The 27702-nt window shown below is 37.1% G+C and overlaps 1 protein-coding gene across 3 annotated transcripts in view; it reads left to right on the forward strand.

Moving 5' to 3' along the window:
- The window catches only part of IL1RAPL1 (interleukin 1 receptor accessory protein like 1), a 1343469-nt gene that overhangs the window by 170871 nt on the left and 1144896 nt on the right, over nucleotides 1-27702 (forward strand). The window lies entirely within an intron of this gene.

The following is a 27702-nucleotide window of genomic DNA, read 5'->3' on the forward strand; positions in this document are numbered from 1 at the left end:
AGATAACAAGAGTGAGAAGAGTAAAATCCAGTTCAGTAGCTGGATCCCACCTACCTCAAGCCAATGACCTTACTCTTGGAAAGGAGCAACATGAGCTAGGATTCTCTAGTCCTGTGTTATCTTAGTTCTCATTGGCATGCCTCTCATAGTGTGAGATTGTTCCTAGTTGAGTTTCATTCTGGTGATTAAAGTTAGATTTTCTTTTTTTGTACAACATGGTTCCTAAACACATGCCAACCACTTTACTACTCCACCAAAAGAAACAGCAATCTGTTCAATACTGGAGGAAAATCTGGCTGTTCAATACTGGAGGAAAATCTTACCAATTCTGTGTACTTTTTTTTTTTCATTTGATAATTTAAGTGGTTTCTCAAGGATAATTTTGACAATGCTTGATTTTCAACTTCCACACCAGCTTTAAAGCTACCCGCCCCCCCAAGGAAGATTGAGTTTTGGTACCACTGGAAGGTATGTGCTCATATTTCACTTCATCTATACCTGTTTTGTCTAAGAGTTCTCTAAAGTTAGCCTGAAAATATCTAATTACTAGAAAAATAACTAGTTAATATAATTAACAAATATAAGAGTTGCCAGCCACATTTCATTTTTATTAGAGTATATGACAACTTGACTTTGCTAAATAAATGGAATATAAAATTACTAATTTCTTCTCAACTATAAGCCTAGAACCAAGATAATCAACAAAGCGGATTGATTTTTTTATAGTGATCAAATCTTCAGAAATACTCCAGCACCTTATGGTATTGTGTTAGAATGATTTAAAAAAATCAAAAAAAAGATCTATTCTTTAATGTATTGTATTAATGTATCTAAACTTAGTTCATGTCCATTAAGACCCTTCTAGTGTGCTAGAAATTGTAGTATAATTCCCAAAGTCAAATTTGATTCCATTATTCTTCTTCTTTAAAAATTCAGTCAACTTTGGAAAGGTAATTATTTGACATCGCAAACAACTGATGCTTCAATCATGTGCATATCAATTATATGATGAAAATCCCTGCATATCACTATGCCCGCTGTTGAAACACTGTAGCATTCAGTAGCCATTCTTTCTATTCGGTAATGTTAGTTTGCCCTTCTATAAAATTCTTTGTGGGGCCCACACTATGATAACAGTTAGAGTACAACATTGGGATATCCTTTTCATTTGTAGATGACTCTAATAGGGTAGTTATTTGTGGAGATAAGGGGGACTTGGTTTAGTATATTCAGTGACTTAAAGGAACATAATTCATTGCCTTTGATACTTCAGAATACTAAAGTAAGAGAGGTAGGTACTGATTTAATTTTAAAGTAGGCCATGTTATTTTTCAGTTTACTCTTTTAAATTCCCAATATTTACCAAAGCACAGAGCTCAATAAAGCTGAACTAAATTTTTTAAAAAAAATGACAGTTTTACCTTTGAAAGATAAAGAAGAAAACTTTTCCTGCTCTACCCCAGTTTACCTGTTCATCTTCCATTCTGAGCACCAAATATACCTGCCTTCTCAACAATCATCCAAATAAGGAAAGTACATTTTCTCTTTATGGTAAGAGAGATTGACATTGGGTTAGGAGTCCCTGCTAAATAGAGCTGTGCATTTGATAGATTGATGATACACTAAGAGGTGAATATGGGCAGAAGAAAGCCTTTACTGGAGGTAAAATGAATCAACTCCATGGTGAAAAACAAGGGACGTGGAGTTTTCTTATTTAATAGATATGGGGAACTTGCAAGAGTGACTCAATTTCAGGAAGACTTTTTAATGAAATCTTAGAAAATAATAAATGCTGGCAACAGCTAACACATATTGAGTGTTTATCAAGTGCCAGAAAGTATCTAGATACTTTTGTTAACTCCTTTAATCTTCACAGTGGCCCTCTTAGTTCGATAATATTGTTGTCTCCATTTTACAGATGAGGAAACTGAGATTTAGTGGACTTAAGCAGATGACACCAATTGCAAGTGGATTCAAACCTAGAGAGGCTGAATCCACGGTTCAGTAACCACTGGACACTATATTATTTCAAGAAAGAAAAAGACAGCTCCGAAGTTTTAAAAGTTAGCTTTTGCTTTGATTATTATGGAAAGGGGTGGGGAGAGATTTTGGAGAAAGCAGTATGTATTGTCAAAGCTGCAGAGACTGTTGCAAAAGACCTTGTTTTGGGGGGAACTGGAGGACATATTGAGTGTTGGGGAAGTTGTTTTGTATTATTTTGAGTGGTTAGGATTTGCTTTGAGCTATTGCATAGATTAAAGATTGAGGATTAGAATCTATAACAATTTTCTTTTCTGATAGATTTGTGGCTTGACATGAATAGAGAAATGTACTCTTGTAAAGATATAACCTGTTGAAGCAGAAAACTGTCAACTTCTCAATCATGTCTATTCAAAGAATGACTTTGCAGTACCATGTCCTAAGGAATTTTATCTGAAGTCAGTCTGAAAATCAGAGATATCACCTTCTCACTCCTTAAATTACTACCATAGAGGTGGTTGAGTTAACAAAAAAAGATTTATCTAGTACCTTTCAAGATTGTCACATGCTCCTCACTTACCAAATACAGGCACTTCAAGAGCTGCTCAATATATTCAGTAATTTATTTACCTAATATTGCGTAAATAAACCTTTATCTTAAAGTTTATGCCATTTCTAAAAATCACTTAAACTTTGGGACTTTCAAATCATCATTGACATTGGTTCTCCAATCTGTGATATGGCCTCTTTTCTCTATCATAAATATCTACTTTCATCAGTGGTACAATTTGACACATTTTAAAAAATGATACCTGAGATGGCTGATAGGGAAAATACATGAATAATTGAATAATTACATGAAGATGTAATTGTCTCCTCAGTTGAATTAGCTGAGGAAGAGGGTACAGTGGAAGGAGCTCTGGACTGAGGTATATATACACATACCCATGCACACACAGACACGCACACACGCATATAGATTTTGCTTGAATATGTGGGGTATGTATGCTCATATGCACATGTATACATGTATTCTAGAGCTAAGCAGTGATCTGTGTAATCCTTTATAACTCAGAATTGTCTAAAATACAGTGAATGGATAAAGAAAATGGAATATTACTCAGCCATAAGAAAGAATGAAATCATGTCATTAGCAACAACATGAGTAGACCTAGAGGGTATAGTGCTAAGTGAAATATACCAATCTGAGAAAGACAAATAGCATGTGATTTCACTCTTACATGGAATTTAAGAAACGAATGAACAAAGGAGAAAAATGACAAAAAAATTAGACTTTTTTTAATGTTTATTTTTGAGAGAGAGAGACAGGGCATGAGCGGGAGAGTGACAGATAGAGGAAGACATGGAATCTGAAGCAGTCTCCAGGCTCTGAGCTGTCAGGACAGAGCCCAACATGGGGCTCGAGCTCGTAAATCGCAAGATCATGACCTGAGCCAAAGACAGATGCTTAACCAACTGAGCCACCCAGGTGCCCCAAAATTAGACTCTTTAAATGTAGAATGGTGGTTGCCAGAGGGGAGGTTGCTGAGGTAATGGGAGTAGTAGTTAAAGGGAATTAGAAGTACACTTATCTTGATGAGGACTGAAGAATGTATAGAAATGGTAAATAATTACATTATACATGTGAAACTAACATAACTACATGCTAATTACACTTGAATAAAAACAAATGGCACTAGATGTGACAAAAAGACATGGAGAAGCTTGAAAAATAAAAATGGTGCAAAAAGTTAAAAAAATGATCGCTGATCAAATGTATATTCTTGCTCTTCTGGAAGTCTGAGGATTTTGATTAAATACCATTTTGAATGAATAGTATTGCTCACTGTTTGATCATGCCAATATGCATACCTAAAGTATGTGTGTTACATAGAAGACCATAATGTTGAATAAATCCCTTGATTGATTTTTGTTTACTGTAGTTAGAAACACATAGTAGGCTGTCGCTTCTCAAGTGCCCTAAATAGATGATGCATATTAAACACATGATGTAGATTTTTATTTATTATCTCTGATTTAATGTTCACGAAAATATAGCTCAGTTTAGTTGGAATTCTAACTATCGAAGTCTAGCTCTACAAAATTCTGATTTCCATCATCTTGACTACATTGGTTTTGTGCACTTTGATCTTTATTTTGTGTTATACAGAAGTCAATATGTTGATATACAGACACATCTGCTGCTTGGATAGTAATTTTAGAACTGGCTCTTTTTCCAAGCACATATAGGACATTGAGCATTGGTACTATGTGCTCCTGTTGGCACTTTCCAGTCATAAAACTTATGAAGAATTCCAAGAGCTATGTGAAGGAAATTCCCTTTGTTCTTTTTTTAAAATTTTTTTAATGTTTTCTTTTTAATGATTATCTGTGAGAGACAGAGACAGTGCGGGAGAGGGGGAAGGGCAGAGAGAGAGGGAAACACAGAATCTGAAGCAGGCTCCAAGCTGTCAACACAGAGCCTGATGTGGGGCTTGAACTCATGAACCGCAAGATCATGACCTGAGATGAAGTCGGATGCTCAACCGACTGAGCCACCCAGGTGCCCCAATGCTTGTTTATCTTTGAGAGAGAGAGAGTGAGTGAGTTAACTGGGAAGGGACAGAGAGAGAGGGCGATGGAATCTGAAGAAGGCTCCAGGCTCTGAGCTGTCAGCACATAGCTCGATGTGGGGCTTGAACCCACAGACCACATGATCATGACCTGAGCCTAAGTCAGGTCCTTAACCTACTGAGCCATCCCAGAGCCCCCTTTTTAAAAGTATTTTTTAATGTTTATTTTTGAGAGGGGGGGAGGGAGGGAGGGAGAAAGGGAGAGAGAGGCAAGAGTGCAAGCTGGGGAAGGGCAGAGAGAAAGGGAGAGGAAATTCCTTTTGTTCTAATTGAACATTAGTGTATAGAGTAAAATTGTATTTGTGAGAAACTGTATGAACAGCAAGTGGCCTTTCTGTTATTTTCTTCATTTCCATAGTGTCAATATTAATTTTATATTGTTATTAGGAATTGAATGACTGCAGCCTGAATGTTAAATCACCAAGTCATTAGAATTCCTAATCAGTGTAACATTGCTTTTAAGATAAAGTTTGTGTAATGTATTGAATTGGTTTTCTTGTTGTTCATAGCAGTCTAACTATAGACCAGCTATTTCTTTGAATACAAAGATTATATATTCATTTGTTTGAAAGAATCAAGAGTGTTATAGCTAGTAAAAAAGAAAAACAGAAAAAAAAGCTGCAACATTAAATGAGGTCATTGAGTGTGAAGTGAAATACCACAGAGACCCATTTATTTATACCTGATATGAAAAGCAATGACACTATAAGAATTTGAGTTGAATCATAGCCTGTATTTATATAGATAGATTTAGGGGAAAAATAAAAAGATTTGGTTTAGCATAAGAAATGTCCTAGTTACTGCTGCATTACACGCAACATAGAATGTTATTTCTGTTTCATTCTACTGATCATATGAGCTAAAGGGCATCTCAGATTCTAAAGGAGTGGAGAAATAGATTCCAGTTCTCCTTGGTATAATAAATGTATGTATGGAAAGGATGAAATTTATTAGCCATATTAGAGATAGCTATCCAAGAAGTAGGTATTTAATGGTACTTGGATACATTGAATATCACTATCGGGAGAACAAGTAAGGGAATATTGAAAGTAATTTACATGTAAAATATTGCTAGCTTATGCCCATAATTAAAGTAATACATATACACTGTGTTTTAGCATTTCATGAAACATAGGGTGACACAGTATATCCTATTGTGTTGATGAAGTAGTTGTCATTCTGGGGACACTTTCCACTTTGAAGATCCTGGTTATAGGTGGGCATTAGGAAGAGTTTCGTGTTGCTCTTACATCAGTTTGTTGCAATGTGACATTAAGTCTAAAATGAGTAACTTTGAAAAATATGACTAGATTACATAACTCAAATATTGGAAGCAGAAATTGTAGTGTTAATATTCAGTTATTTCATCAAAAAGGTAAAAATACTCAATCTACACTTTGCAAAGAACTTTATGTTAGCCATTGGTGTGGCACACTTGGGACTTGAATCTGGGTCTCTCAAGTTATTGCCCTTCCTGTTATTGAATGCATCCACACTCCTTTCCAAAAGTCTGTCCTGTAAGTTACGATCTGGTAATCCACATAGAAGGACTGTCCTCACCAAATGGTGAATAAGATCTTGTTATTTCATTACATTTTCAATGTTTTGTGGTCTCTAGAGGAGTTAAAATGCTTCGTCAACTTGACAAGGGTATAGCGTGAATAATTTAAGTACATACAGTGAGCCAGGGAGAATCTAGTTTTGATGGACCATGAACCTTATACAATTTTGACCCCACTTTATAAGATAGAAGGATGCAAATTTACAACTACAGAATTAAGTGCAAGGCTTTAAAAAAGAGGCCTGTGTATTTTAAGTGTCCTCAGGCTCAACTTTCATCAGCCTCTGGTGGTGAGTCAATTAGTTTAATTGAAAGAATAGAGTTTTGATTGGCATTTTGGAAGAACATGTTGTCTCTCTAGATAAAGTGTTGTTGTTAGTAGGCACAACTGAAGGAAGATTATTTCTCTGGACTTAGTGATTTCCTCTCACATTTACAGTGGGTCTTAAATGCAGTCTTGTTTACATGTATGAATGTATACAAGGACATTGAGGCAATGCTTTGTACCTCTAAGTATTATGGCACTTTGTCACAGAGTGATTTAGACATGTGGCCTTGCTTTTTAAAAACCTCCAGCTACCAACATTTAAGGTAGGAAGCAGTGCTGTTGATCTTTGGAGGCTAAAGACTTATATGAATGATGCATTAAATTGGCATGTTAAAGCAAGCTTGTGTAACTTTTGAAAGTCATCTAATTATACAGTATTCCATCTTAGTTTATCCATTTACTATGAGGATAAATGAAGATACCATCTGATGTGTTTTGAAAAATGAGTTGCTATTAGTGGGTTCAGTTGAAGTATTCAGAGAAATGATGCATATACAAGATAGCATTTTCCAGGCCATGTCCAGTGTTAATATGCCACACATGGAGTGCATGATAGGCACAGAGGAAATAAGGATAATATTTTACATTACAGAGTGTTTTGAGATAGGCAAGGCCGTTATTATGTTTCCTATTCTTGTACAGAAAATCACTTGCAGGTTATGAACTTATTTCCCTAAAGTAACATAGCTGTTATTCAAGCCCAGCAGTAGGACACAAAGGGCATCAGGCTTTTCATTATGCCACTCTGTGTCTTCTTAGAGGCCCAAGGAAGTTTATACCATCCCCACTGTCCTTCCCCACCTGGAAACAATTGCATTCCCAAGGTCTTGTAATTTAGCTTTTTTGTTATGACTGCTTTTCTCTGAGTTATTTAATTAGAATCTGCAGCTTTGGCAGGAAAATAGTCAACCCAGCATATTTCTAACAAGCAATGTATTTAGGGGAGAAAGTCAAAGTGAGCGAATAGGAGAGAACGAATGGGTGATAGTCGCTACTAGAATATATTAGTTGCAGACAAATTTCAATGGGAGTGTCAGTCACTATGAATTACATTTTTTAGTGAAGTGGCCTGAAAAACAAGAATGGGATGGAACAAGGCAATATATCATAGTACCAAATATTTGGAATTTTCCCAAACCTGTCATCTTTTAATGGAGGAACTTTTAGGAGCAGAGGCCAGGCCTGTGTTGATAGAATAATCTTGGGAAATGCACTTTAAACACTCCTATTCAGACTTGATGTTTTGAAAGGTTTTTCTATTAGGTAAGTAAGATTTAAAAGGCAATAGTTGATATATGTCACTTTTTAAAATACTCAAATTAATCTTGATCCATCATTATTCATGATAATACCATTAAGCATCCTCAGTGGTTCAATGTGGGTAATAAAACATAGTTTAGCTCTTAGAACTGTTACAGAAGATAAATATTAAATACTAGGTAACTAGGTGAAAAACCAGTGGTTTTAGGGGATACTGACAACCATGGATTAAAAGGGTTTTCTACTCCTTAAAGCATTTCATTAATGGTAGATGGAGAGAAGAAGCATGGAGGAGTCGAGTGAGAAATGTCCTCAACAGGAAAGCTGAGATACTGGTATTTGGGATGATAAGATCAGTGTGGTTTTTCACAATGTTGCCAGGTAAAACATTTCAGGTCCATATTTTGTCCAGTAAATAGTTGATGCCATGGTTCTCTGCATGATGTTGATGAGAAACTATGTTTTGATATCTATTCCTTGAAGCCCATAGGTTTCTCAAAATCAAGTTTTCTGCTGGCATGATTGCAATAATATCTACTGGAGTTTAAAATTGTGTCTATTTTTTCAAGAACAAGTTGTAAATCCTGTTAAATTGCAGTGTCAAGCCCATAACTTGCATTGAAGCTAACAGAGAGGGAGCAGTAGACTAGCTTCCAGGCAGGCAATGTGAGAGTATTTAGACCCCATCATGCCTGAAAGCATTTTTCTTAAGTGCAAACATTGGGTGTATTACCCAGGGAGTTAAAACACAGGCAGCTAAAGGGGACTGGATCTTTTCAATCTGTCAAATTATATGCGTCTGCTTCTTAATCATTATCATGAAACTGTTCTATGGGACTACTTGAACCAAGTTAGCTTTCAATTAGCATGACATTATATTGGCAGATCTAAACTATTAGAAAAAATATTGTTCTGGCATGGACATCATATACATGAACAATTTATTGGTGCAGTTTCATGTTCCAACACTATTACAATCTGTTAAACTCTTAAAACACTCTATTTTTCTCTTACACTCACTTGGAAACAACTCCAAAATGAATTAAATCCAGCTATCCACCTGCTCTGTGCCTTCACTCAAGTCGTTGAGCGTTACTGAGATAAATTATACTACCTTTAGGACTTTATCTTGGTGATCACATATCCCCAGTGGACATGCGACCTTGCTTGCAACCTTCCTCTTTCTCTAGGACAGTCATTTACTTTATTGTGCTCTGAGATATTTTGTCCATTCTCCTCTCTCTCTAAACTTCCTGCCCTCTTTCCACACCTTTCACACTTAACTGTGAATGACTCACCTTTCTTCCTACTTAGTTTTTTTATATGATGTATTAGAGTAGAACACATTGACATTTTATCCCTAACTTTACTAGGCTACTCTTCTCTCCATTTAGAGTAGTCAAAATCTTCCAGCTACTATCTGAAGTCAATGCCAAAATTTATGTTTTGAAATACTCTCTTAAAAACTTCTTCTTCAATTGTCACCTCTACTACATCACCAATTTGTCTTTGGATATAGGATCCCTCCCAAGAGCCTACATATAGAGCTTCTATTCACAAGTCTTAGTGAAAACATTCCCTTGAGCTGTGGCCCTATTGACTTCATAGAAAACCTCCTCTAAGATTTTTCTGTATTAATTGTCTTTGCTATCTCACCTTCCATTCCCTACCTAGTCAAATCTAATGAGATTTTCATTCCTGTAAAATGGCTATGTTAAGGTTACTAATGAATGCTGTGTTACAAAATCCAGTGGTCAATTCTCAGTTCTCGATTTTGCCTGATCTTTACATAATTTGACTCAGTTGGCTACAACTGTCATATCAAAATAATTTTCCTGGTTTTCATCCTACCAAATAAATTCCTACTTTCCTTTGCTGATTCCTATTTTCCATCTTACCATCATGAGATCATGACCTGAGCCAAAATCAAGATTTGGATGCTTAACCAACTGAGCCACCCAGTTGCCCCTGGCTTTATGTTTTAGTTTGAAGACCTCAGTCATGAGCTGTCTTCTCTATTTCCCTTCCAAAGTTGACCACATTTGGTTCTTTTTAAATAAAACCTATATAAAATCATTGGCTCCTAAATGTGTATTTGCAGGTCGGATTTCTCTCATTCTTCCCATCTTTATTCATTATCTATTGCTACATAAAAATATTACCCAGAACTTAGTGCGTTAAAATGAAACATTTCATGTCTTGTGGTTTCCGTGGGTTAGGAGTCTTGACATGGCTTAGCTGGGTCTTCTGGCTCAGGGTCACTCACAAGGCTGCAGTGAAGATTTTGCCTGGGTTGCCAATCATCTCAGGGTTCAATTGAGACAAGATCTGCTTCCAAGCTCCCTCAGTGGTAGTTGGCAGGATTCAACTCCTTAAAAGTTATGGGACCAAGTTTTTCTCTGGCTGTTGGCCAGGGGCCACCCTCAGTTTCTTGCCACATGAACTTTTCAATAGGGCGCCTGGCTTTATCAAAGTGAGTAGTGAGGGAGTGCCAGGAAAATGGAAATCAGTATTTTGTAATTTAATTTCAGAAGTGACCTCCCATCACTTTTGCCTGTATTAACCATTCACTAGGCCCATCCCACACTCAAAGGAAGGGGATTACACAAAGTCGTGATAACAAGAGGCAGGGATTATTAGAGGCCTGCAACAGTAATAAATCAAATGAACTTCGATACGATATAGGCATCTCAAACTTAAAGTATCCAAATTAGATCATGGCTTCTTAACTTCCCAAACTTGGTATTCCTCCAGCGTTCTTCATCTCAGTTAATGGTAGTACAGTATACCTCTACTTTGTGGCCAGACCTGGGATTGATCTTTTATTTCATTGTAACTCACTGACACACCCAACAAATTTGTGACTCCCGTAGGTATTATTTCAATATTGTACATCAATTCTGGTGATACTGTAACATTACTTTTGTTAAAATGTTGTCTTAACCAGTATCAGTGCTTGTCTGAACTACTGTATTAGCCTACAACCTAATTAGTATCTTTCTTTCCTATTTTTGTTTGATTATGGTCCATTCTTCACATGGTAGTCAAGGCAAATATTTTAAAGAGTGTATATTATCTTATTAGTACCAGTATTAGTTAATTAAAAATTATCCCTGTGGTGTCTGAGTGGCTAAGTTGGTTAAGCATTCGGCTTTGGCTCAGGTCATGAACTTGTGGTTTGTGAGTTCCAGCCCCATGTCAGGCTCTGTGCTGACATCTGGGAGCCTGGAGCCTGCTTTGGATTCTGTGTCTCCCTCTCTCTCTGTTCCTCCCCTGCCCATACTCTGTCTCTCTTTCCCTCTCTCAAAAATAAATAAACATTAAAAACTTTTTAAAAAATGATCACAAACTGGGTGGTTGAAAACAACAGCTAAGTTTTCTCTCACAGTTCTAGGGGCTAGAAGTCCAAAATCAAGGTGACTGCAGGCCTGTTTTATCTGAAGGCTCTAGGAGATGATCCTTCCTTGTCTCTTTCTACCTTCTTGGAGTTATCAGCAATATTTGGCTTTGCCTGGCTTGGAGATGCATAACTCCAATCTCTGCCTCCACTGTTAAATGGCCTTCCTCCCTGTGAGTGCTTGTGTCTCTCCCCTTATAAGGATATCAGTGGATTCAAAGTCCACCCTAATCCAGTATGATCTCATCTAAAGTTGGTTACGTCCACAAAGGCTCTATTCCCAAATAAGGTTGTATATATAAGTGTGCAGGATTAGTACTTCAACATATTCTTTTGGGTGATACAATTCAACCCCAAACAGTCCTTTACAAACTCTGGGTTACTTTTCAGTCCAAATAAAATAAAATACAAGTTTTTCCATTTATTGGACTCTTCTTCATGTCTCACCTAGTTACCATCTCCCCCTGCTCTAGTCTGCTCCAACCATGTTGACCTTTTTTCTCTTGTGCAACTTAGTAACAAGTTGTTCTGTTCTCATGGCTTTTGCATATGCTCATACTTTTTCTAGGGTATATTTTCCCCATATTCACATGTTACTGCTTCTTTACTGCTTCTTTATTATGGTTTAAGTCCCAAGTGTTAGGCAAAACCTTTGAGATATTAAAATAGTAACTTCTTTTTCTTGAAGTTTATTGAGAGAGAGAGAGTGAGTGAGTGTGTGTGTGTGTGTGTGTGTGTGTGTGTGTAAGTGAGCAAGCAGGGAAGGGGCAGAGAGAGGAGAGAGAGAATCCCAAGAAAACTCCATGCTGTGAGCTTGGAGCCTGACATGGGGCTCGAACTGTGAGATCATGTCCTGAGCCAAAATCAAGAGTCAGACGCTTAACCGACTGCGCCACCCAGGAACCCCTAAAACAGTAACTTGTATAGCACATCATTCTCTTTCCTGTAGTATTATTTAATTTTCCTCACATTTATCATTAAACAAAATACATGTCTGCTTGTGTTTTGCCTGGCAAGAATGTAAGCTTGATGAAGGAAGGGTCTTGATCTGTCTTGTTTCCTATTACGTCTTCAGTACTCCAGTATCTAGGAGTGCAGGGCATATGTTGATCAACCTGTTTATATATTCATTAAAAACTCAGCAAGATGATATGCAGAATTGCTGAATAAATTCTGGAAAGTAGTCAGTACCAAATTCCGATTTACCTCTGATCTTCTGAACCTGTGGAAAAGTAGTGTGTCTAGTAAGCAGTGTTTTTGGTAAGCTATATGCTAAGTGCTGAGAAGTTAAGGAGTAACCAGATCTGACAGGCATAAAACAGTCTATATTCTCTTTGAGGAGGTAGTGTGACTCCTGTGATGAAGAAGTAGGAGTGTCAGATAGTGAAAACCTTTTGAGTAGAGTGAATGTAGCAAGTGCCTAGTTCAAAGCCACATAAATACCACATGGCTAGAATTTCATTCCATTCAGGGATTCTGTAAAGCACACACTGTCATAAGAAGTATTAGCACTGCCTACAGGTGGATAATTGGATATGGATCCTGTGTGTTTTTATTTGTGGATACATTTGCATCAGAGGTCTAAGAACTAACTCCATTTTACTTATTTTTGGCTATTTAAAATATTGTCAGTAGAGGACATGGAAACTAATTTTCTAGTTGTGTGACCTTGGGAAAGGTGCTTTGTATATAGATAACAGTAGTATCTATGTGATTGAAAATTTGTGAGGATTAACAAAATAGTCTATGTAAAGTACTTAGATACATGCATGGCATTTAATAAGTGTTCAATGAAGGTTTGTGGTTTTTGATAAACATTGAAAACAGAATATGCAAAATCATATATGAATGTATAAATAATTATTATAATTATCTACAAATGCTAGTGATGAACTAGAATATTTCTCTTATGTTTCTGGCTTCTGTGTTGTATTACCATTCTGTTACAGCCATAACAGCTAATCACAAGCTTTGTGGCACAAAATAACAAAAATTTATTCTCTTTCATTTTTGAAGGTTAGAAGTATGAAATGTGATTTATGGGGCTATAATCAGGGTGTCTTCAGGGCTGGGTTTTCTGGGGGCTCCAGGACAGAATCTGTTCCTTTAATCTTCTGGCTTCTAGTCTTTGCTGACATTTCTCAGAGCATGGCTTCCTCACCCCAGTCTTCACTTCTCTATCCCATAGCCTTCTCCCTAGCTTTAATACTCTTGTCACCCTCTTACAAGGACCCTTGTGATTACATTGGGCCTACTTTGGAGTCTAGGGTAATCTCTCCATGTTATGATCCTTAAATGAATGACGTGTGCAAAGCCCCTTTTTCCATTTAAGGTAACATATTCAGTGAATCTGGGGATTAGGATTTGGACATCTTTGGGGGGCAATTACTTCATCTTGCACAAATGCATTCCTGTTCTTTCAATTTTAACAGTTACTTTTTAAAAAGTACAAAGCTTTATCATTGTTTTTATTTCCTTGATGAGAATTCTAATGACCCATTGGCACATAGGACAAGTGCTTATATTTCTTTTCCTGGCAACTTCAGTGGTCCTGTTGTCACTAAGTAGTACCTAGGGGTGACTGCTAAGCACCTTTATAAAAGATAACTAATTGTACTTTGTTCTTTGGCCTCACAACTGATGTATCTGTCTGATAGAGAGTTCTGATTAACATAAAACCATGTTTTCTTGAGAGTTGCAGTGAGTTTCTTCAATATGTTGAATTTTAAACACAGCAAAATGTGATAGGGTCAGATTTATCCAGCTATCCCTTAAATACATTGTCAGGAAAAACTCACAAAGGAGGGCACATCCACGCATCTAGGATCATGTTTGCAGCCCATGAGAGTGATGATGGAATATATTTGCCTTTCTTCTCTGGTTTTGTCACTTATCTCATCCAATCTGCTGACTTTGGAATCCAAAAAATGTCCTTGGTATGAGCCTTGCAGCTGAATTACAGTAGAGGGAATGGTGAATATGAAAGGCTTAAGAAAGGTGAGTTAGAAAAGTGGTAGATGGAAACTGTGTATTGTTTTTATTTATGCTCTCTATTCTTGTACACAGTCCACTTACCATTTAGCTAGTCAGGTTCATCCATTCACTGGATTTTCTCATGTCACCAAATAAGTGTGAGTTGTATTGAATTTTACAGAAATTTCTGACACATATGGGATGTTTCCATTTCTCAAATAATTCCCAGTAATTTCAATCTGGAATTACTCCATAGAGTTAGTTCAGCTATGGCTATAGTTGTCAACATAGCCCTGTAAGTGTTCAGCGGCTTATAACAATAAAGGGCGATACACTCTCAACTAAGCATCAGTGTTTAATCAGGAATATATCATTGTATTTGATTTTCACAGTAATCCTCACGAGGTGGAGAGTGTTCCCATGCCCATTTCACAGGTGAGAGGACAGGTGTTTAGAGATATTAAGTATTTGTCCACATCTGCACAGTTGGTAAGAAGTTGAGCTGGACTTCAAATACAGGCATTTTACTTCAAGTTGGATGCACTCATTCACCTTCATTCTGTATCTCTTAAGGTCTCTCTTGGCAGACCATCAGCTGGTACTGGGGATTTTCTAAGCTATAGCTGGTTACACTAAGTAAGTCTGTACTTTGCAAGGGATGATTGCATACTTTTCATCTCCCTTTTCTTTTTGAGAAGCCTGGCTAGAGGTTTGTCAATTTTGTTTATTTTTTCAAAAAACCAACTCTTGGTTTCGTTGATCTGCTCTACAGTTTTTTTAGATTCTATATTGTTTACTTCTGCTCTGATCTTTATTATTTCTCCTGCTGGATTTAGGCTGTCCTTGCTGTTCTGCTTCTAGTTCCTTTAGGTGTGCTGTTAGATTTTGTATTTGGGATTTTTCTTGTTTCTTGAGATAGGCCTGGATTGCAATGTATTTTCCTCTCAGGACTGCCTTCGCTGCGTCCCAAAGCGTTTGGATTGTTGTATTTTCATTTTCGTTTGTTTCCATATATTTTTTAATTTCTTCTCTAATTGCCTGGTTGACCCACTCATTCGTTAGTAGGGTGTTCTTTAACCTCCATGCTTTTGGAGGTTTTCCAGACTTTTTTCTGTGGTTGATTTCAAGCTTCATAGCATTGTGGTCTGAAAGTATGCATGGTATAATTTCAATTCTTGTAAACTTATGAAGGGCTGTTTTGTGACCCAGTATATGATCTATCGTGGAGAATGTTCCATGTGCACTCGAGAAGAAAGTATATTCTGTTGCTTTGGGATGCAGAGTTCTAAATATATCTGTCAAGTCCATCTGATCCAATGTCTCATTCAGGGCCCTTGTTTCTTTATTGACCATGTGTCTAGATGATCTATCCAATTCTGTAAGTGGGGTGTTAAAGTCCCCTGCAGTTACCACATTCTTATCAATAAGGTTGCTTATGTTTATGAGTAATTGTTTTATATATTTGGGGCTCCGGTATTCAGCGCATAGACATTTATAATTGTTAGCTCTTCCTGATGGATAGACCCTGTAACTATTATATAATGTCCTTCATCTCTTGTTACAGCCTTTAATTTAAAGTCTAGTTTGTCTGATATAAGTATGGCTACTCCAGCTTTCTTTTGGCTTCCAGTCGCATGATAAATAGTTCTCCATCCCCTCACTCTCAATCTAAAGGTGTCCTCAGGTCTAAAATGAGTCTCTTGTAGACAGCAAATAGATGGGTCTTGTTTTTTTATCCATTCTGATACCCTATGTCTTTTGGTTGGCGCATTTAATCCATTTACATTCAGTGTTATTATAGAAAGATATGGGTTTAGAGTCATTGTGATGTCTGTATGTTTTATGCTTGTAGTGATGTCTCTGGGACTTTGTCTCACAGGGTCCCCCTTAGGATCTCTTGTAGGGCTGGTTTAGTGGTGACAAATTCCTTCAGTTTTTGTTTGTTTTGGAAGACCTTTATCTCTCCTTCTATTCTAAATGACAGACTTGCTGGATAAAGGATTCTTGGCTGCATATTTTTTCTGTCTAGCACCCTGAAAATCTCGTGCCAATTCTTTCTGGCCTGCCAAGTTTCAAAAGAGAGATCAGTCACGAGTCTTATAGGTCTCCCTTTATATGTGAGGGCACGTTTACCCCTTGCTGCTTTCAGAATTTTCTCTTTATCCGTGTATTTTGCCAGTTTCACTATGATATGTTGTGCAGAAGATCGATTCAAGTTACGTCTGAAGGGAGTTCTCTGTGCCTCTTGGATTTCAATGCCTTTTTCCTTCCCCAGTTCAGGGAAGTTCTCAGCTATTATTTCTTCAAGTACCCCTTCAGCACCTTTCCCTCTCTCTTCCTCCTCTGGGATACCAATTATGCATATATTATTTCTTTTTAGTGTATCACTTAGTTCTCTAATTTTCCCCTCATACTCCTGGATTTTTTTATCTCTCTTTTTCTCAGCTTCCTCTTTTTCCATAACTTTATCTTCTAGCTCACCTATTCTCTCCTCTGCCTCTTCAAGCCGAGCTGTGGTGGTTTCCATTTTGTTATGCATTTCGTTTAAAGCGTTTTTCAGCTCCTCGTGACTGTTCCTTAGTCCCTTGATCTCTGTAGCAAGAGATTCTCTGCTGTCCTGTATACTGTTTTCAAGCCCAGCGATTAATTTTATGACTATTATTCTAAATTCACTTTCTGTTATATTATTTAAATCCTTTTTGATCAGCTCATTAGCTGTTGTTATTTCCTGGAGATTCTTCTGAGGGGAATTCTTCTGCTTGGTCATTTTGGATAGTCCCTGGTGTGGTGAGGACCTGCAGGGCACTTCCCCTGTGCTGTGGTGTATAACTGGAGTTGGTGGGCGGGGCCGCAGTCAGACCTGATGTCTGTCCCCAGCCCACCGCTGGGGCCACAGTCAGACTGGTGTGTGCCTTCTCTTCCCCTCTCCTAGGGGCGGGATTCACTGTGGGGTGGTGTGGCCCGTCTGGGCTACTTGCACACTGCCAGGCTTGTGATGCTGGGGATCTGGCGTATTAGCTGGGGTGGGTAGGCAAGGTGCACAGGGGCAGGAGGGGCAGGCTTAGCTTGCTTCTCCTTAGGTGATCCACTTCAGGAGGGGCCCTGTGGCAGCGGGAGGAGTCAGATCCGCTGCAGGAGGTTTGGCTCCGCAGAAGCACAGAGTTGGGTGTTTGCGCGGAGCGAGCAAGTTCCCTGGCAGGAACTGGTTCTCTTTGGGATTGTGGCTGGGGGATGGGCGGGGGAGATGGCGCTGGCGAGCGCCTTTGTTCCCCACCAAACTGAGCTCTGTGTCCGGGGTTCAGCAGCTCTCCCTCCCTTTGTCCTCCAGCCTTCCCGCTTTCCGAGCAGAGCTGTTAACTTATGACCTCCCAGACGCTAAGTCGCGCTTGCTGTCGGAACACAGTCCGTCAGGCCCCTCCGCTTTTGCCAGCCAGACTCGGGGGCTCTGCTTGGCCGGCGAGCCGCCCCTCCGCCCCGGCTCCCTCCCGCCAGTCCGTGGAGCGTGCACCGCCTCGCCGCCCTTCCTACCCTCTTCCGTGGGCCTCTCGTCTGCGTTTGGCTCTGGCGACTCCATTCTGCTAATTCTCTGGCGGTTTTCTGGGTTATTTAGGCAGGTGTAGGTGGAATCTAAGTGATCAGCAGGATGTGCTGTGAGCCCAGCGTCCTCCTAAGCCACCATCTTGCAAACCTCCGATTGCATACTTTTCAAATAACTTGATGTTGAGGCCCTTTCCTAAGAAGCTGTATCCCAGCCACCGTTCCTCTCAGAGTGGTTCCTCTCCCTTTCCAAAGCTGAGAGAAAGGCCTAGTGTCTTAAAATATACTTAGTTCTTGTTGATGTTAATGTTATGGAAATAGACTTTTTCTATGCATCTTTGTAATTCCACTGGTTTCTTATTTAACTGCCTTGGAGCTCTCTTTATATTGTTGTTCACATGGTTTCTGATTAAAACACCATGATACTAAGCACTGCCCAGAATACAAAATCTAACCAGAGGTAGCTTATTGTAATGTCTTCCTCTCAACTTAAAAAAATTACTTTGCTTATATTTAAGTATTTATTGATTAATTATAATAAATCATTGTAGTTCTCAAGCATAATTTTCAAAAACTCATGAGTCATAAAGGTATAAAATGAGCACATATCAAAGATTGATGTAATTCACTAATTAGTGAAGGAATTGGAAGACATGTTAGAGCTGGTTTAGAGGAGGTGTCAAAGCACCACAGATCTATATGCAGTAAAAAAATTTTGGAATGGATTTGCCACAACTGGTCTATATATAGGGTGGTAATCAATTGCATCCCACCAGACCACAGATAGTTTCCATTTCTATGGACAAGAATTGCTTGCGTTGCTATTAACCTTCTAGAAGTTAACTTTTCAGAGTTGTGAAATAGCATATCTAAAGACAAAGTTGCACAGATAGGGTCAGGTAGCCCCATGAAGCTCCAACTTTCTATCAGAAGATTATCTAGTAATCCCTATTATTCGTTCCAGGATCTCAAATATGTCATTAAAGTACTATCCTGTGGCTGCATCTACAGTATACGTTTTTTTCCTTCGGTTATCCACTATATACTTATGGCCTATTATCTGCTTGGAACAATTTAATAGGTATTGTAAACAGATCAGGAAATGTGTAGGTTTTTGTGTATGGGTTTGTGTCTGTTTGTTCACAATCTATTTTAATTAGCTTCTGATTGCTATCCTAGCCTTTGTATTAGTGACCCATGAAAGTGGATCTTATGACTGAGAATACTGAAAATTATTTTAGTGAAAAATTACTTAGCACAATGTAGTTTATCTGGATGACTCTTGGATTAAGACATGTTTATGATATAGAGAATTAAAATAATAGGAAACAATGTGAGATAATTTGATTCTGTAACAGCTTTTTTGTTAATTTTTCTATTTTATTGAGGTCTAATTAACAAATACAATTTGTATATATTTAAGGTGTACCACTTGATTTTTTTGATACACATAAACATTGTGAAAGGATTACCACAATGAAGTTAATTAACATGTCCATCACCTTACATACTATCATTTTTTTGTGTTATGTTTTACTCTGATAACAAATTTTAAGTATAAAATGCAGTATTATTAACTGTGGTCACCATACTATACATTAAATCATTAGATTGTATTGATCATGCCTAACTCAACCTCTGTACCCTTTGACCAGTATCTTCTCATTTTCCGTACCCCCAGCCTCTGGCAACCACCGTTATATTTTCTACTTTCTGGAAGTTTGGCTTTTTCAGATTCCGTGCATAAGTGAGATCATACAGCATTTGTCTTCCTCTGCCTGGCTTATTTCATTTATCCTAATGCCCTGAGGTCCATCCATGTTGTTGGAAATAAAAATATTTTCTTCCTTTTTTAGGGCTGCATAATAATCCATTGTGTGTGTATGTCACCTTTTCTTTATCCGTTGATCTATTGATGGACACTTAAAACCTTTTCTAAGGAAATTTTAAAGTAATATAAAATGTTTATATTTTTATGAAAAGCAGTATATATTCATTTTTTAAAAAATTGGGCAAATATATAGCAATATGGAGGAAACCAATCATTCAGTATAATTATTTATGACAACAAAGGTCATATTAAATGATGTGAGGCAGTTTCTCTGGTCATTTTTTGATCTATATTCATATTACTCATAAGAATCATGCTCTATACAGCATTGTATTCTGCTTTCATCTCTGAGCATTTTGTTGTGACTAATTTTCCAAGTGACTGACTTCCAAAATATTTGTGAAGACTGAATAATATTTTATCTTATAGATACCCCCTACACTTGATTTTAATTGTCCTTCTTAATAATTAGATACTTGAACAATAGTTTATTAAATATCTCTTTATTTATCTCCATAAATCCAGATGGAGATTTATGAGTATTCAAGGGTGATACATAGTTACCAATCACTGCATAACAAATTACTACAAATTTGTATCATAAAATGATAGAAATGTATTATCACACAATATCTATGGGTTAGAAGTGAGGGTACATGTTAGCTGGATCCTCTGCTCAATCTCACTAGGCTAGAATCAAGGTATCAGGCAGGCAGAACTCTCATCTGAGACCTGGGGTCCTTCTCCAAGGTGATGTGGTTGTTGGCAGAATTTAGTTCATTGTGGTTGTAGGATTGAGGCCCTCAGCATCTAGAAGCCACAAACCATTTCATGACATGTGGTTCTCTCCACAACATGGAAGTTTGTTCTTCAAGTCCAGTAGGAGAGCATCTCTGCTGATTGTTAATTCTCTGACATCTTCTGTGACCTTTAGATCCTCTTTTAAAGGGCCACCTGATGAGGCTGGGCCTACTGAGAGTGGTCTCTATTTTGATTCACTTAAAATCAACTGATGAGTTGATTGATTTACAACTACAAAACATCTTCTCTTCTGCTATATAATATAGCCTAACCATGGGAGTAATAACCTATCGTATTTATAGTCCTCACCCATAATCAAGGGGGTATGGGCTTCCATAGGGTGTGAACACCAGGGGTGGGAGTCTTGAGGGGCCATCTCAGATTTTTACTATCACAGAGTGATTTTATTTCTCTGTTCAGTGATAAAGTCTTCCTTTATCATATGTTCTATATTCTGATATTGGGTGCAGTGTTGTATGTGTATCTTTCATTGATAAGTGCATCAATTTTTGTGGCTGTACCAATTAACAAGTGTAGAATTAAAATGCATTTTTGGTATCTTGCAGGCAAGTCCTACTTAATTCTTTTCTAAATTTCTCTCATTTATTCTTCCAGTCAAATTTTAGACTTAATTATTCAAGAAACAAAATAAAACATCCATTTGGATTTTGACTAGAAGTAATATCAGTTAAGAAAAATGTGACATTTTTAGTCAATATTGACAAGCGGCTAATATTTTCATCTTGAAGCACATTATTTTTCATAGTTTGTAATGGAATAAAGTTTTTTAATGTCTTTATAACCATAACCTATAAATAATGAAAATTTTGGGTTTGTCTTAGCTAATATTTATATTTATAGCTATTATTCTTTCTGGTTCATGTCACTACCTAGAAGTTCTAGAAAAAAGCTAAGTAATAGGGGTGACTTAAACTACCCTTGCCAGTGTAAATTTATTTTATAAAGTTTATTAAATTTTTTATATTAGCTCTGATAATTTGTTTTGTCACTTTTAAAAGGTTTTCTTTGAAAAAAATAAAAGGTTTTCTGTGTTCTTAAAACCATAACCATGGTTTTCTGTTCCTTAGAACACACTGTGTTCTCTGAAAATTTGCAGGTACTCATCTGTGCTATTTTGCAGTTTATACTTGAATAGTATTAAGAACTTTTAAATGTTTTTGTTTGTTTCCTGTTATTTTGTTCATAAAATTTTCATAATTTACCTTCCCAGAAATCCATTCTCTAATATTTTCAAATTTAGGAAAATTAAAAGTATTCTCATTTTTTGTGTCTTTGTGTATTTTATATCCTCTTTCTCACCTTTGATTTTGTTAATATTGTTGGTCTTATTAGTCGATTTGATAGAAGTTTAGTCTTTATAACACAGAGCTGGTTATGACATTCGGTTCTGTAAACACAATTGTCTTCCCAATTGTTCAAGGATGTGGTTCAGACTTCATGAGAATTGAGCAAGCCCTTACTGTACAGGATCCTTCTACAAGTTTTCAGGCTCACCTGGTGCCACTCAACAGGTGGGCCAGTTATTCCTCAGTAAGTACAGCCACTACTCTAGTCTGTTGGTTTGCAGAACATTCCATAGCATTTCATGTCACATTGCTGCACAGCAGACTACTTTGTGTATAAGTCTCAGGACAATATTAAAATAAGGAATTCATCTATTTTGAACAGCGTTATGTGACTGATCACTATTCTTATCACTTTGTAGGAGAATCTGTCAGGAACCGTATGACTGAAGACCTTATTGACATCTTGGCCTTTTAGCCAGATGATGAATTAACCTCTGGAGATCATTATAGATCTTAGTTATAAGGTCTGGACCTTAACCTTCTCTTGCCAGCCAGTTTCTATAGGAATGAATGATCTTCAGGCTGGGTTGTGTTAAAAAAACAAAAGCAGAACCCTGTTTTGTTGTTTTGTAAAAAAAAAAAAAAAATTCTAGTGAGTTAAAACTTACTTTTGATATTCTATATGTAAGCACCTCACTACTTATTGAATAGATAAGTATTGAATATAGTATATATATAGAATATATATAGTATATAGTTTTATTTTCACTAGAGGTTTTGCAAATGCATCATAGGCTGTATTTATTCTCCTCTGCCTGCAATGTCCTGCCCATCCTGTTTTAAAGCCTTTATACCCTGGTTCAAAATTAGGTCAAAATATCATCCTAATATGAGAATGTTTTCATGGCTTCACCAGGCAGCCCTGAGCTCTTTGCATAGACTTGAGAATTCTTCTAATACCTTTCCCTTTGATGTAATCATTGATTTTTCAGGCCTCTTGTCCATGTCATCTTTGGCTACAGTTACCATTTCCTAATGAGTTTGTGTTTTTAATACTTAAAACAGTATCTGAAACATGGTAGGCCCTCAAAAATTTTTTTAAGTAACTGTATAGATGTCTTCAGAAATTCTGAGTGATTTATTTTCCACAAGATAGTTGTCATAGGTTCATGATGGAGGAAATCAGTTTCACTGGAGCTAATTTTAAATATTTTGCTTTTTTTTTTTTTTTTTTTTTTTGCTAACTTTTAGTTGGCAGGGCCTTTAAGTACAACTGATATCATGTCCATAGGAAATTTATACCACAACTTTAACATGCATTACTTTATATAAATTGTGGCTGGTAAAATGCTTTGTGCCATGCACAAATGGATACTTTAAATTTTTTTAATTATGTTTTTTGAGAGAGAGAGCGTGCAAGCACCAGCGGGATAGGGGCAGAGGGAGAGAGAGAATCCCACACAGGCTCCACAGTCAGCACAGAGCCTGACACAGGGCTTGATCTCACAACTATGAGATGATGACCTGAGCTGAAATCAGGAGTTGAACTCTTAACCTATTGAGACACCCAGCTGTCCCTAAATGTTTCTTGTTATTAGAGTGGAAATGATGTACTTGTGAGTTTAGTAAGGTAAAAACTTTGAGGACTAAATAAAATATAATAGACCATTTTTTGAGCATAAGTAATTTTTACATATCAGCCAGAAATGGAGAGAATGGAGACATATGGAAAGAGCGTTTTAAAATGTCTATAGTGAAATGTCACTGTTAAACACTGATAGTTATCATAAAGACAAGTACTTAAAGGTTGTAAATGTTTGAAGTAGGTATTTGCTCCCTCACTGTGTTGTGAATAATAGGTCAAAAATGAAATAAACCAAAAGGAAATAAACCTCTCACTTATGTCCATGTTTTGTAGACGACAAGTGTAAGGAGATGAATTTGCTTGCCTGACATATGAGTGAGACTCTTAATCCTCTTCATTCTCATTCTAAAACCAGTTCTCTCTGTTTTACGATGTAAGTAGAATAAAACAAACCAGTGCTAATTTGCTCCAGTTTACTTCCAATCTTTGTATTTATCCATGTGTATTTTCTTTACTTCTGCCTCTAAAGGGTGTCTCAACTTTCCTGTACTAGTATCTCTTCCTTTCTCCATTCACTTGCCTCCTCTAGCTCTTCTCTTTGTTTCAATTTACATACAAGTTCTTACCTTCCTCGTTCTCACCTAGAGTTAAGCCTCAACTTCTCTACTCTCAACTCTGGGTTTCACATCTTCCTGTTTAGGAACAAGCAGATAAAGCTTTTTTTACTCATTAAATTTTCTTATTTGTTTAATTAAAGGAGTGGCCAGTATGACTGGCAGTATCTTAAATCTAATGCTAGTTTTGTCTCTTTTTATCCTTATAATACATAAACTCTGCTGATTTCATCCTTAAATATCCTTGCTCATATCATTGACTTGGCTCCTTGACTGATTTCCTCCATTTTCCTATCCTACAAATATTTGTAGGCTCCAAAGTGAAAATGTAAGCCATCTTCTCTTTGTTTTCTATGCTTTCTTCCTGTTTATCCTAATCTATGTCTTTAATTTCAGCTAAAATTACAATATTGTTATCTCCATCTTTACACTGAGTTTATGGCTAATATTTTTAGTTAACTACAAGAAAATTCTAGTAGGGAGTTTCCATAAGCTGTTCAAAATCTGTGTGCCTTAAATATAATTACATATACTTCTCCATCTTCATTGCCCAGAAGGTCTTACCTAGTTCTATATATTGGTAAATAGGATCATAATAGACCTAGGTGCTCCAAGTGTATGCCTCAAACCCACTTTCAAAGCTTGCTTTCAATGCCACTTCCTTTAATATCCCTGAACTCTATTTATTCCCAAATATATTCTATTCTTGCAGCATGCACCTCTACTGCTTTAAGTCTGACCTTCTTCTTTATCTTCCTATACTACTGCCTGCTAACTAGTTTCTTCCAACTTCGAACTATGCTTTATGAAACAGTTAAGGTTTTTCACTTAAAAGCATCCTTTAGTTCTTCATTGTCCCTAGTACAAAGGATCTTAGGACTGTGTGAAAGGGGGATAGGTCAGAATTTGGGGTGGGTCATCATGTGTATTCTAAGGAAACATTTTCAATATACATAAGTGTTTTCATGATATATTCAATATACGTAAGTGTTTTCATGATATAAATGTTAAGAAAGTGAAGCTGCGTAAAATATCCTTGGATAATGAAGTTACACAGTATATGAGTGAAAAACATTGTAGGGGGCATTGAGGGAGGGGAAAAGTGATGGTTACCTAGCATATCTTGTTATTGACAATCCTACATTGACATCTTCAACTTCAGTCACCACAGCCCGTGGTCTGTTTACGCTTCATTCCTAGCATTTGCCATTTCACATCCTTTCCATATTAGTTTTTGTTGTTGTTGTTGCTGTGACAAATTACCACAAACTTAGTGGCTTAAAACAACCCCGGTTTTTATTCTTACAGTTCTGGTGGTTAGAAAGTCAAAATGTATTAGACTTACTTGATAAAATCAAGGTGTTGGCATGATTGCCTCTTATGTGGAAGATCTGGGGAAAATCTGCTTCCTTGCCTGTTCCAGCTTGTGGAGGCTACAAATATCCCTTGGGTCATGTTCTGTTTGTCCATCCCTAATGTGCATCACTCCAGTCTCTGACCTTTGCTTCCATCCTTAGAGTTTCTTTGAATATCATTCTTCTACTGCCCTTTTATAAGGATGCTTGTTATTACATTGGGTTCACCTGACTAATCTCCCACCTCAAAATCCTTAATTTAACCACACATGCCCAGTCCCTTTGACATGTGAGGTAAATGATCACCAGTTCCAGGTTGTGAACATGTTTGCGGGGTGGGCATTATTCTCTCCACCAGAGCAACAATCTCAGTCATACTTTATTCTAGATCCAGAAGTCCCTTTACCTTAAAAAAATCTTTACTTTATGACCTAACTGAAATACTTCCTCCTCTGAAAGCTCTTTGCTATGACTTCCCCAGAGCCAACCTGAAGCAAAATTAATAGATTTCTCCCTCTACTCCCTCAGCCCAGTATACTCACCATATGGCAGTAGGGCAGGTCTAATTAAGTAGGTAAGCATTTGTCTCCTTTACTGGTCTATGATCCTTCTTTATTGGAGTGCATCACATGGTCTTTGTGTCCCCACTACACCTTAGCACAGCATCTTGTAACTAGTACATGCTTAATAAGTGTATACCAAATGATGAGTTTGGATACTAGAATTCAACTGTATACAATACCAACCACAGTCAGTCTTTCATTCAGTCCCTTTTTCAGCTAACACTTAGCATTGGAAATGAAAAGATGAATAAAGCACACATTCACTCTGGTGGGACTTCAAGTCTGGGAAAAGAGAAAGACATAATTAAAGAGATGAGCTAATAGCTTGAGGTAGGACATAAAGAAAGCTGGTAAATACAAAACGTGTCACAGGTGAGAGGATGTGAGTTGAGTCTCTGATAGTGTTAACATAACAATAATGGCAACAACAGTCAACCACAGTGAAGACAGTAACAACAGCAGCTTCCATTTCTTGAGTTTGTTGTATGTGCCAGTACGGTTCTAGGTACTGTGCTATATACTGTAATGATACCTATTTTTTAAATGAAGAAACCAGTCACAGGTTATGTGCTCAAAATCACACAGCTAATGGGTGGTGAAACTGGTATAAGAACCTAGACAGACTGATGGCTCATAACCATTATAGTATGTGTTCATTCTGCATAAGATTTAGTACTGGTTTATGTGAAGCCAAGTCATGATAGTATTAAGAATATTAATTATGCAACAAGTACAGCAAAGCTTGGATGTCTATGACTAGATATATTTCATCGGTCTTTCAAGATAAGATGTAATAAATGATATCAAAGAGGTTTATGAACATTACTGTAGACTGACCAAGATGTTGAATCTGTGATACGCTACATACTTTTCCCCCTAATACACAGCATTTCAAGAGATTCAATTAAGGATCTTGATGTTACCAAATTGATGCTTTCCAAACCAATTTAGTTTCAAGAAATAAAATTGCAAACGAGCTTGTGTGCTTATAGAAATGAAACGAGTGAGGAAGTAGTATTTAGAACGAGAGTGAAGTAATAAGACAGTTAAGCTTGATGGTCTCGCAATGTGTAGTTGGATCCTGGAGTTTCTTGGGCAGTGCCGATTAAACTCACACTGAGAGAGGAACTGATTATTACTGCTAACCTGAAGGCTGAAGATATCAGCTTGAAGATTTCCTGCAGCTCCAGTTAGCGCAGTGGCTGGGAAATGGGATTCAGATTTTAGGAATGCATGACTCAGGCTTGAGCTGTAATGTGGCGGTTCGTCAGATATGTTTGATGAGTTGGCTTTTCGGACTAGGTTTCGTTTATGTCTTTATGTGAACTCAAAGCCCTTGGTTAGAAAACTGAAACAGGCTATCATCATTTAAAGGAGCTAGAGTTAAAATAGCTTATTCTCAATACTTATTTTAAAAATTCACTGACTTTCTGACTAAAATGATGATGGTATCACTTTACTGCAAGTGAATAGATAGTGATTTTGTTCTGTGAATTAAAATGTGTTTGAACAGACTTATTAATGCAAATGAATTAATCATTTAAAAATATTCAGAGGTAAAAAATATTCAGAAGTATCTCAGGTGCTATGAGAGCAAAATATGTGACTGTCAAACCACCATTTCAGCTTCCTCGTTTCTAATAAAGTCATAGTGATTGAAAGCTGAATACAATCAGTCCTCAACTGTCTTGCAAAGAAACTTGTGCTGTCATGGATTGACAATATATTTGAACTGTGTTCTGGCTTGATACTTTTTGAAGTTCAGTCTTTCACCTGTACTATCACAGTCCTACACAAAAATGAAAGAGTGATGATTTTCCCAGGAAGACAGTGTTCATTTCAGTTAATTTCAAATGAAACATATCCCCCTTTTGAAATCCAAACTCTAGACTAATGTCCCTTCTAGTACCCCTCTGAGAGCCTTGTAATAGGACGAAGTCATGTATCTTTCTGTAGCTTTCAGAGACCGTATACTTT

This window comes from Felis catus, chromosome X (assembly GCF_018350175.1).
Source record: "Felis catus isolate Fca126 chromosome X, F.catus_Fca126_mat1.0, whole genome shotgun sequence".
Lineage (NCBI taxonomy): Eukaryota > Metazoa > Chordata > Mammalia > Carnivora > Felidae > Felis > Felis catus.